The sequence below is a fragment of the Gracilinanus agilis genome, chromosome 2 (genome assembly GCF_016433145.1).
Source record: "Gracilinanus agilis isolate LMUSP501 chromosome 2, AgileGrace, whole genome shotgun sequence".
Taxonomy (NCBI): Eukaryota; Metazoa; Chordata; class Mammalia; order Didelphimorphia; family Didelphidae; genus Gracilinanus; species Gracilinanus agilis.
In genome coordinates, this window is record NC_058131.1 from 512,036,964 (window position 1) to 512,049,218 (window position 12,255).

Consider the following 12,255-nt stretch of genomic DNA (forward strand, 5'->3'; position numbering starts at 1 on the left):
GAGCCTTTGGAGTTCACCAAACTGAATTATTTTATGATTAGATTTACAATTGAAAAAAAAACACCTTGGCATTTGAGTGAAGTATGGATTAGAGTATAGAAAGACATGAAGAAAAGAAACCTGTTTGAAGGTTATTACAATAGACCAGGTGAGAAGTTGTGAAGATCAGAATGATGACAGCAATTATGATCAAGATAGGATATAACCAGATTGGGTGTGGTGAGGGGAGGGATTTAAGCAAACAAAATGATTGGCATTTTATCTCCGAGTCCCTAGGATGTGACAGAATGCTTTTGAGTAGGGAGGTCACAAATTCATATTTATACTTTAAGAAAATTACTTGGGCTGCTTTGTGGAGTCTAGATTGGGGTGGGGTGGGGGAGAAGAAACTGGAGTCAGAGAAAATAAATATGAAACTTCTACAATAAGAGATAGATGATGAAGGCAAGGATTAGGGTATAGATACTTGAGAATGGTAGAAGGGGATAAACATGTGATGTTGGTGAGGTAGAAATATACAGAACTAATAAAATACTTTTAACATCTCAACTAAAAATCTCAACTTCTACAAGAAACCTTTCTCCCAAAAAATACATATTATAAAGTGGTAGTCATCCAAAAAATATGGTACTGGAAAAGAAATATAGTTGTGAATCGGTGAAATAGATTATGTATAAGTAGTAAATGACCATAGTAATTTAATGTTTACTAGGGCTTAGCAAAATTCCAAGCTGTTGGAGTAAGGACTCACCATTTGAGAAAAATTGCTAGGAAAATTGGAAAGCAGTCTGACAGAAACTAGATATAAACTAACATCTCTAATTGTATATAAAGTCAAAATGGATAAAAGATGATATAAGTAAATTTGGAGAGCATGGAAAAATTTAAGTGTCAGATCTATGGATAAGAGGAGAGTTTGTTACCAAACAAGAAAAAAAAGAGATTCACAAGAAGTAAAATGAATAATTTTGATTACATGCAAAAAAAGAGCTTTTGCACAAACAAAACTAATGCAGCCAAAATTAGAAGGAAAATAGGAAACAACAACAAAAAATTTGTAGCAAGTTTCTCTGATAAAGGCTTTATTTCTCAAATATATAGGATACTGAACCAAATTTATAAAAATAAGAATTGATAGTCAAAGGATATGAATAGGTAATTTTTGTGTTAAAGGGTTTTTCTTAATCTCTCCCTGTCTCCTTGAGAGGCTAGAGAGCAGGGTTTCTAAGGAGATCAGAACTGACAGGAGTCAGTGAGACAGAGCTGAAGATTCCATTACCAGGGAGACCAGGTCTGAGGAGAGGAAATAGCCAACCCTCAGACAGGAAGTTAAGTGGGGAGAGTTAGTCAGTGAGGAGATAAAGTAGAGCAGCTGCAGAGAGTTAAAGGTCTTTTGGCTCTGGGATCTCTAGAGAGCAAGAGGTCTGTCTCTGAGGAAAGGATCTGCTGGCAATTGTCTTCTGACAGTTAGGCTGCTATAGAAAACTGAAGGAATGAGTGAGTGATGACTGTCTATTATTTTATGGGGTTATGTAGTTAATGAATAATTTGTAGATAGAGTAGAATAGATTAGGCCAGGTGTGCCAGGCAGAAGAACCTGTCCTGAAAAGACAGTTAGAGATAATTTTAGGAAATTTTAGGTAGTAGTAGGAATTTTAGGTATATTTATAGGGTATAAATTTAATAATCTCTCTTTTCTCTTTTCTATCTTTCTATCTGTACTTCTTTCTTAAATTAACAAAGTTCCTGTTAAATTGCTCTCTTCACTTTGTCAAACTCCGTAATTTAACCCTTATATTTGGAAGAAAAAAAACAAAATTATACTAATTTGAAAAATTGTTCAATTATTACTGATTAGACAAATGCAAGCTATCTCCATTCATTGTGGAATATTGCATATACAATCTGGTACAGTTGATTTGTTTGATTTTGCTGACTTTTTTCTCTTTCTTTTTTATTCTTTATTGCAATGAATGACTCTGGGTGGAGGAAAGAATGTATTTTGAAGTGAAAGTGATGTAAAAACAAATGTCATTAAAAATAAAATAAAAATAAAATAAGCTGCAAAAAGAATGTAACTTCCTAAAAACAAAAAAAAGTGAAAATATATGGATCTGAAGTCATATTTCCTCCAATAATAATTTTATATCTGTATAAAAAAGGTAAAACAAAGATTTTTAAAAATATAGCAGCCTTAATATATTTGTAAGCACAAATGTATATTTATTTATACATATACATATGTGTATGTATGTATTTTATATACATATGTGGTTATATATGTATTCATAACAGATAAATTTTATATCTGTATATTGTATGTATAAACACTTCATGTATTTATCATATATATTTGTATTTGTGTATGTAGAGATCTCTCTCTACATATATACATTTTGATAGATAAATAGATGATAGATAGATAGATAGATAGATAGATAGATAGATAGATAGATAGATAGAAAGATGATAAAAAGAAAGAAAGACATAGATGATGGATGGATGGGTGGATAGATAAACAAACAGATAGATGATGGATGGATGGATAGTTAGATAGATATAGATAGGTAGATGATGGATGGAAGGATGGATAGATCAATTGATAGGTAGGTAGATAGATAGATAGATAGATAGATAGATAGATAGATAGATAGATAGATAGATAGATAATGTGCATGTGTGTATATTGGCTAAAGAAATAATCAATTAATTTATCATGGTAATGTTCAATTGACAGCTTCTTAATATAAAGAAGTCGAGACCATGACACCAAATCAGGAAGGAAAATAAATGATGAAAATTCCTTCCTGTAACTAAAAAATGATTTTTTATCTTCTTTTGAATGGCTTATTATAATGAACACCTTAGAAGACTTACCTAACCCCCATTGGGTAAGCTTCCTTTCTAGGAATTAATCCCTCCTTGAACTTACTTTCTCTAAAGTGAGAAATGACTGAGCTCTTTCTTTATATACTTCAGGGATCATATTGGCTTTGCTTTTGCTTATAAGCGATTTTGCTATTTCTATTTTATAGGCAAAGGTGACTGAAACAATGTAAGACTAAATCCACATCTAAACTTAGCAGATTTCCATACAGGATAATAGGTCGAGGACTTGAAGGAACTTCAGAAAGCTCCGTGCCCAAACTTCATTTTACAGATACTCAAAGTCACTTGGTAGTAAGTGAAAGAACTAAGTCAAAAGTGCCCTCTGACTTCAGATCCGGTGCTCTTTCTAGTGAAGTCTCATGCTAATGCTTATTATGCTGCCTTTGCAGTACTAGGAAAAGGCCCATGGTCAGAAACAAAACACCTCATCTGAGATGCAATCATGTGATCAGTTATGTAAAAAATAGCTTGATTCAGTTTCCCTTTCCACAGTTATCATCCCTAAGCCTCAGTTTCTTCCTCTGTAAAGTGAGGATAATGATGTTTCTGCTACCTATCTCACTGAAACATTGTGAGATGAGCTCTTCATATTGAGCTATGTTTAATAGTATGCTATCCCAATAAGAAGATACCACATCACAAAGATTTCCATTTTCAAAAAACAAATAAGGTCAACATAAAAAAGAAAGAAAAGAGAATGTGGTTATAACATTGTTCAAAGTGACTTAAAAGGCTATAAAGTCATCAGGACATGCTTAGGATGAGAAATGAAAATACTCAAAAGTAGTCTAAAAACAAAGAAGAAATTATCAATCAATATAGAAAGCTCCATTTTGTAAGCACTTATGATATTCCAGGCATTGTGTTCAGACTAAGGATAAAAAATAATAAATCCCCAACCTCAAAAAGCTAACATTCTAATGAGCCGGACAACAAATAAGAACAAGGTTCATACTTACAAGATAAAAACAATATAGATTACAAGCAATCTTAGAGTGAAAGGCATCTGCAGTTGGTGGGGCACAGAAAGTCCCCCAAAAGTAGTAAATATTTTTAGGTGAATCTTGAAGTAATTTAGAGAAATTAAGAGGTGGAGCAATCAGATGGCAGTGAATAGAATGCCAACCCTGGAATCGGGAAGGTTTATCTTCCTAACTTCAAATCTGGCCTTGAATACTTAGCTTTAGACTCTCAGCAAATCACTTTAAGCCTATTTGCCTCAGTTTCCTCATCTGTAAAATGAACTGGAGAAGGAAATGGCAAGCCATTCTAGTATCTTTGCTGAGAAAACCCCAAAAGAGGTCACAAAGAATCAGACACAGCTAAAACAACAAACAATAACAAGAGTTAGAAATGAGGGCCAAGGCATTTGAGACGTGGAGGACTGTCAACTCAAAGACACAAAGAATGGTGAGTATTAGAGGAAATGGACATGATCCAGTGTTATTAATATGAAAATGAAATTAGGGAAAGAGAGTCAACTATAAGAACCTTTTGAAAAGTAGGAAGAGGGAGTAGGAAGATTAGTTTTGCTACTCTTATATTTATTATTACTGGAATAGAGTTGAGTTATTTGGGGAAGGGAAATAGATATAAAAACAGAATTTTGACAAAGCATGATCTGTGGCTGAGGTCTCGGAGGTATAGAAGACAGATGTTAATTTAATTTTACAGCTTTCCAGTATAGAGAAATTACTTATGCCAGTATTACTCTGGGCAACTGAATGAGTCAGCATTGGCTGGGGCAGTTAATGGACTGGGGCTGGGTTGCAGAGAGTGTGAAGAGAAAAAAGATATAAAAATACTGGAAAGGTAGGAAAGGCCAAGGTTTTGAAGAGCTCTAAATATCAAACGGAATAGTCTAGTTTTGATTCTGGAAGGAATAGAGAGTCTGTCGTTGTTTGTCCTTTGTTACAAAGGTGATCTCTTGAATTTCAAGTAGATGTCCATCCCCATGCAGAATCTAAGAGGTAAAAGAGGAGTTTCAATGATCTTGGGGCTGACCCAAAAAAGAGTAAGAAGTCAGGAAAGGTAGGAAGGAAATTTAGAAAAATCATCTCAGCAGCTGAATGAGGGATGGATGGGAGTGGAGAAAGACTTCAAGCAAGAAGTCATGAGGACCTATGTTGCAGTTGTGGCAACATGAGTAAGCAGAAAGGGACTTATATAAATAAGTGATATTGTGAAGGTAGAAATGGCAAGATGGTAACAGATTAGATGTGTGGAAAGAATGAGAAATCAATGATAACATTGATGTTAAGTGTCTGAGTGCTGAGGAAGAAGGTGATGTCTTCTTTAGTAATAGGAAAATTCAGAAGTGGTGAGGGATTTGAGAGGAAAGATAATGCCTTCTGCTTTGATATATTTAATTTCAGATTCTTATGGAGCAGTTAGTTCAAAATATCTGAGGGAAAATTGTTGACTCTTAGCTCAGGAGAAATACCAGAATTGCATGTAAAAAAATTGAAAATCATCTACATAAAATGGTCATTGAATCCATGGGAGCTAGTGAGATGACCAAGTGAAATATTACAGTGCAAAAAAGAGGGGGACCCAAGACAGAACTTTAGGGGACATGAGTAGTAGTTGCGACATGGATGAAGAACCAGTAAATGAAGATCAAGAAAGAATGATTAGGGATAGAAAAAGATCTGGGATAGATTAATATCAACCCAACCTAGACTGTAGAGAATATCCAGAGGAGAATATGATGAACAGTGCCAAATGCTTCAGATAGATCAAAGAAGATAAAAACTAAAGAAAGGGCATTAGATTTGGGTATACAATGTTGATAGTTTTGCTACATCAAAATGACTGCTATCTGTTTTTCAAGTGCAGGTTGGTCTATTATCTAGAAGAAGAAAAAATCAGGGGCTTTGGGAATACCTCGCCACACTCCAGACTATGAGGAACAGTGTATATAAAATACATAAATTAGGACTTCAGTAGCAGTAGGAGGGTATTGAGAAATAGGGCAAAAAGGAGGATCTGAAGTGGCAGAGGGAAACATTCATCCTTTTCAGGAAATGGGAGAATGGGAGAATGTTGTGCAGAGCAAGAAATAGGAAAAAAAAAATTATTCCCAAAGAGGAAGATGCTGAATGCTCTGAGGAAAAAGGAGCTTATTGTCTCTTCCCACACCTTCCAAGAAGTGGCATAGCAGAGCCTCAGAAGCTATTAAATGGGAATTTTTCAAGTAGGTATTAGAAGGAGAAAAAAGATCAATGTTGATTGGTGAATACTGATTCTGGGGCAATGAGGAAGCTATATGGTAACCTGACATTGACAATAGAGAGGTCCAAGACAAAACCCATAAGACTTGTCATAACAGATGACTTAACTAACCACGTCTGGTGAATGTGGGCACAAATGATACTGCTAAAAAGAACCAAGAGAAATATTTCCAAAGATTAGGAAGATCTGAGCATGAAAACAAAAGGAATAGAGGTATACATAGTAATCTCACTGCTACCTATTTATTGATGGCAAGGAATGCAAAAGAGATAAATTGCTTTAGGAAGTGAATAGATGCCTAAGAGAATGATGTTTTGAAAAAGGATTTAGATTTCTGATGGAGCTCCTGAATTAAAATACAAGGTTGACAGACCCCTGAGAGGAAATGGAGTGCCTACCAATGGCTGTTAAGGATGTTATTTTCCCTAATACCTTAAAAATCTATTCAAAGGGCCTTTAAAATACAAAAGAAAGGGTAAGAAGAAAACTGTTTTTGTATAAAAAACCATTGAGCTAGAAACCATAGAAAGTCCCTATAATGAAGGAAGAAGAATAGTAGATGAGACACTCACAAGTTCATAGGAGACCTCCCCCCACCTCCCGCCTCAAAAAAAAAAAAACTCACAAGGAAGAAATCAGTGGTAAAAACTCAAGGCCTCAATTGTCTATACACAAAATTGCCAAATTTTAGATAACAGGAGAAGCAGAGCCATTTAATTCTTATCTTGCTCTGGCTTTCTCCTTAAATAGAATTCCCTTTGCAAAGGAAATAACAGAACAAAATTACTATAATGGAGTTGATACCCATAATAAATAAGGAGACAATAACAGAAGATGTGACTGCCCTTAATGAATGCAAGTTAGCAAGCTCAGATGAACTACATATTTGATTACTATAAGTTGCAGAAAAAGTGTTGACTTGCATTGTTAACAGATTTTCTTCATCTAAAAGTTCCCTTTCTCAAGGAAGTTATAAGTCCAGGCTCTATCTCCATTCTTAGTGAGAATATGCCAGGTGCCACAGAATTGGAAATAGCCAAAAGAAATTATTTTCAAAAAAAAGGAAAAATTTAGAGGGACAAACAATGGCCAGTTAGTTTAACCTCAACTTCCCAAAAATTCTACAATGAATAATTAGAGGATTAATGAATATCTAAAAAAGGACATGGTGATTATAATGAGCCAATATGGTTTCATCAACATTTAGGAATGCCTGATTAAACTTATTTCCTATTCTAATAGGGTTTTTAAACTAGTAAATTAGAAGAATGCTATAGACATAGTTTCCCTAGATTTTGGCAAGATGTTTTATAAAGTATCTCATACTAGTTATGAGAAAGATGGAGAAAGATTGACTAACTGATGATGCAATCAAATAGATTCAAAATTGGTTGAATGATCGAACTCAAATGCTCAATGGTTTAATGTCAACTTAACAGGAAGTCTCCAGTTCAGTGCCCCAGAGATCTATACTTAATCTTGTGCTGTTTAATATTTTTATTAATAGGATGTAGAAAAATGGAGACACTAATACACTGTTGGTGGAACTGTGAACTAATCCCACCATTTTGGAGAGCAATTTGGAATTATGCCCAGAAAGCTATAAAACTGTCTACTCATAGATCCATCAATATGATTTCTGGGTCTCTTTCCAAATAAGTCAGTGAAAAAAAGAAAAAGAACCCATACGTTCTGAAATATTTATAGAGGTCTTTGCAGTGGCAAAGAACTAGAAATTGAGGGAATTCCATAAATTGGGGAATGGCTAAACAAATTTTGTTATATGATTGTGATGGAATACTACTGCACCATAAGAAAAGACAAGCAGGCTAATTTTTTTTAAACTTGGTAAGAACTATATGAGATTATGAAGAGTGAAGTGAGTAGAACCAAGAGGGCACTATATACAGTTATAGACTTAATACTTGAAGAATAAGTTGTAAATGTTCACCTACAGAGTTTTCTACTGAAAAATAGAAACATGAAGGTTATAATCTATATATACATAGCCGTTTGCTAGATTATGCCTTCTATAATGCAGGGAGGGAATGGAAGGACTTGAGATACTTGAAAATAAATCTTATTAATAAAAATAATATATTTTATTAGTAACTTGATTAAAGGTATAAATAGCATATGTTTATTGAATTTGAAGGTAGCATAAAGCATAATGGCTAACAAGAGAGATGATAATCGAGATACAAAAAATTCTTGACATTAGCCCTGATCTGAATCTTATAAGATAAAAATCAATATAAATAAATGTGGAAGTCCTTAAGACATTCAGAAATAGCTATTATGCCTTTTAAAATTTTCTTTAAGCTAACTATCCATGGTACCCCTTTTATGATTTTTTGATCCCTCCACCATTTCCAATAGCTTATCTTGAAAGCATATTCCAGTTTTTCAATGTCCTTTCTAAAATGTAGCACTGAGGTCCAAATCTCAAACTTAAGATGTGACTCAGCAAGGACAGAATATGATAGGACCATCGTCTCCTTTATTCCAGACATTATATTTTTATTTTTATCATATTTTTATTCATTTAGCCTAAGATTACAAGCTTCCTTTAAATCCTACCCTGATAGCTCACTATCTCCTGAAGGTGCCACCAGACTCTCAAAAAATATGCCAATAGAGTGCAGCCTCTGGCACATTATATCAAGCTAGAAAGGCAGACAGACTTAGTGACAGACTATATGTTATCAGAGAAACAACCTAGCTTATCTGGAAAGGTTCATTAACAAGCTGGCCTAGGGTGGTGAATTTTCAACCAAAGAAACTCTTGAAGACCAGCTACTAAGTTGGGAAGAGGTTGTGACCTGAATCAGTTGAGGGAGCACCTGTACCAAGGAAATCACAAATCCTTAAAGTATTGAATTATTGAAGAAGAAGATTACATTAGCTTTTGTGGCTGCTGTGTCACCTTGATGACTAATACAGTCAGGAAGGCCTATGGACTTTCGTTTCAATTTTAGCAAAAGAAAATTTTATGTTTTTATGAAACTTGATAGAAAATAGTAACCCAAATTGTAGAGTCACCTAAAACACCTTAGGTCTTCTCTCATCTAAATTGCTATTTAATCCAACAGAATTCTCACCCTCTGCTTCCTATCTTATACTTTTGCAGTTGACTTTTTGAACCTGAGTATATGATTTTACATGTGTTTCTATTCAATATTATCTTCTTAATTTCCTGCCAATTTTTAAAAAATCCTTATTGTCACAAATATATTAATCATGTGACACCTACAAGTATGATACAAATATCTTTCATTTCTTCATTCATTTTATCAATACAATTTTTGAATAGTACAGAGTCAAGTATAGAACCTGGTGTATATCAATAGAGAACTCTGTCTATATTGATGTGCATTTATCAGTACTCTTTTTAAAAAAAATACTCTTCCCTTCTGTCTTGGCATCTATACTAAGTATTTGTTCTAAGGCAGATGGGCAATAAGGACTAGGCAATTGGGGTTAGCCTAGGGTGACAGCAAGGAAGATTCTGAGGTCACATTTGAACCCAGACCCTCCTACCTCCAGGCCTGGCTCTCTATCCACTGAGCTACCTGACCATCCCCATTTTATCAGCACTCTTAAAATAAAGTTGCTAGTTGTTTTCTCATAAAATAGTGCTCTCGGGATATTTCCCAACCTTCTCAATCAGGATTTTTGTCTACCCATGTGTTTTGCTGGAATTGAGACATATTTTGTCCGTGGTCTACCCTTAATCTATCATTTGAGGAAATCTATTCAAAAAGGAGAGGCAGCTATGTGGCAAAATGGGTTCTCCACTGGGCCCAGAGTAGTAGTGATTGATCTTCCTGAGTTCAAAGCTTATTCACACACTTATTAGCTTTGTGATCTTAGATAAGTTACTTAACTCTAATTGCCTCAGTTTCCTCATCTGTAAAATGAGCTGGAAAAGGAAATGGCAAACCAATCCTGACTCTTTGACAAGAAAACCCCTAATAGGGAAACAAAAAGTTGGACATGACTGTAAAACAACTTACGGGTAACTTTCAAAAAGAAAGGAAAGGGGGCAGCCGGGTAGCCCAGTGGATTGAGAGCCAGGCCTAGAGATGGGAGGTCCTGGGTTCAAATCTGGCTTCAGACACTTCCCAGCTATGTGACCCTGGGCAAGTCACTTGACCCCCATTGCCTACCCTTACCACTCTTCTGCCTTGGAACCAAAACACAGTATTAACTCCAAGAGGGAAGGGAAGGGTTTAAAAAAGAAAAAAGAAAAAAAAAAAAAGAAAGAAAGGGAAGCTATCCAGAATCATTTCTTTTGTGATTCTATGATGACCACTGCTTTCTTATCTAAAAACTCCAACTCTGCATTATGAGCTGTTCTAGAATGTTTTAAGGATCATCATCAAGCCACTGAATCTAACTTTTTAGTCTTTCTGAAAAGGAAGGTAGCATTTGTCATTTCCCAGAGTTTTCTGATACCACTCGTATTATCCATCATTTCTCGAAGGTCAATAATGTTTCCTAAATCAAGTATATAAGTTCTTTCAGTACCTTGGCATGCAAGTCATCTGGTTCTAGAAACCTGAATGCATTAAAACATCTAAGTACTCTCTTCTATTTGCTTACAGATCCTGAGCTTCAATTCCCTCTTAGCCATATTTTCTATCCTTTTTAAGTTTGAAGGTCATTCTCCTTGAAAAAGAAGACAAATAAAAATAGGACTTCTGTAGTTCTACTTTTTCTGCTGTTACCATGACATCATTTACCTTAAATCATCTAGCCTATTTCATTCTGTTTCATCAAATTGAAGCCTTTCTTAATCTTTCTACATGATAGTACCTTTTCAAGAAAAAATTACTTTATACTTATTTTGTTTCTATTTTTGTGCATACTTATATAATACACCCTCTGAGATGTTCTCTCAACTCACATTCATATTCATTGCTTGGATACCCAGAAAAAGGTGGCTGCTACCTCAGGTCCTGGAGTTAACTCTAATATTATAGCTCATGAGTTCCCACCTGAATTTTTCTCCTTAGCAATTAGATGGGGAAACTTAATTACTTTTAGCAAAACCTTTGAAAACTACTATAATTAAAACATTTGTTTCTAAAACTTAGAGTACAATCTCCTAAAAATGCACACAGAATCCAGGGGAGAATGGGTTCAAACTTAGAGAACAATGGAAATGAGACATATACGTAACTTACAGTCCAGGCTCTGTAAGCCCATAAAATGAGGTGGGGAAGGAAGCTGTCTTATAATTAAATACGAACCTGCTATGTACTAAGTAGAATGTAAGTAAGCTTCTTGAGGGCAGAGACTTTCATTTTTGCTTTTCCATTCCCAGTACCTAGAATAATGCCTAGCATATAGTAGGCACTTACACATTGCATGCCCTACTTCCACTTATTATACATGACTTTTCTAAAAGTGAGATATCCAAAATCTCTCTTAGCAGCTGTATTAATTCTTTAGAAAACTCCCTTCTTACCTCATAAAAATGTCTCAGTTTTAGAATCTCAATAATAATATAGATCATTTCTGTAGTTCTTACTATGCTAAATGCTTTACAATTCTTTTCTCATTTGATCTTTCCAACAACCCTAGGAGGCAGGTGCTATTATTATCCCCATTTTACAGATGAGGCAACTGATGTAAAAAGAGGCAAAATGACTTATTTATGATCACACATTCAACAACTGTCTCAGACCAGATTTGAAATCTGGTCTTCCTGACTCCAGGCCCAGTGCTCTATCCACCTTCTGTCTTCTATCACTCTTTAAACTTTTGAAATGTACTTCACTGGAGTCTAAGTTAATATCTGACTAAAAACTCTAATATGGCAGGGTCAAGGTCTTTCTCCTTCAGTTTAATCATTTTATGGGTTAGAATTAGTCTCAGAATTTAGTTCCCCATTCCTCAAACTTCTAAGAAATAAAATTATCAGAACCATTCAAGAATTGATCATATGCTCTGCAGTTAGAATAAAACTCCTAGATTATGTCTAAATTACTGAATCTTCTCTTTCATACTATATCTAGCCTCTGTATCAGTTTTATAATTTGTACTAGAAAAAGGTCATCCATATCTTCCAACTCTCTAGGTGGCAAATGACATATTCACACTTTTTTCATTTTAATCCATATTAAA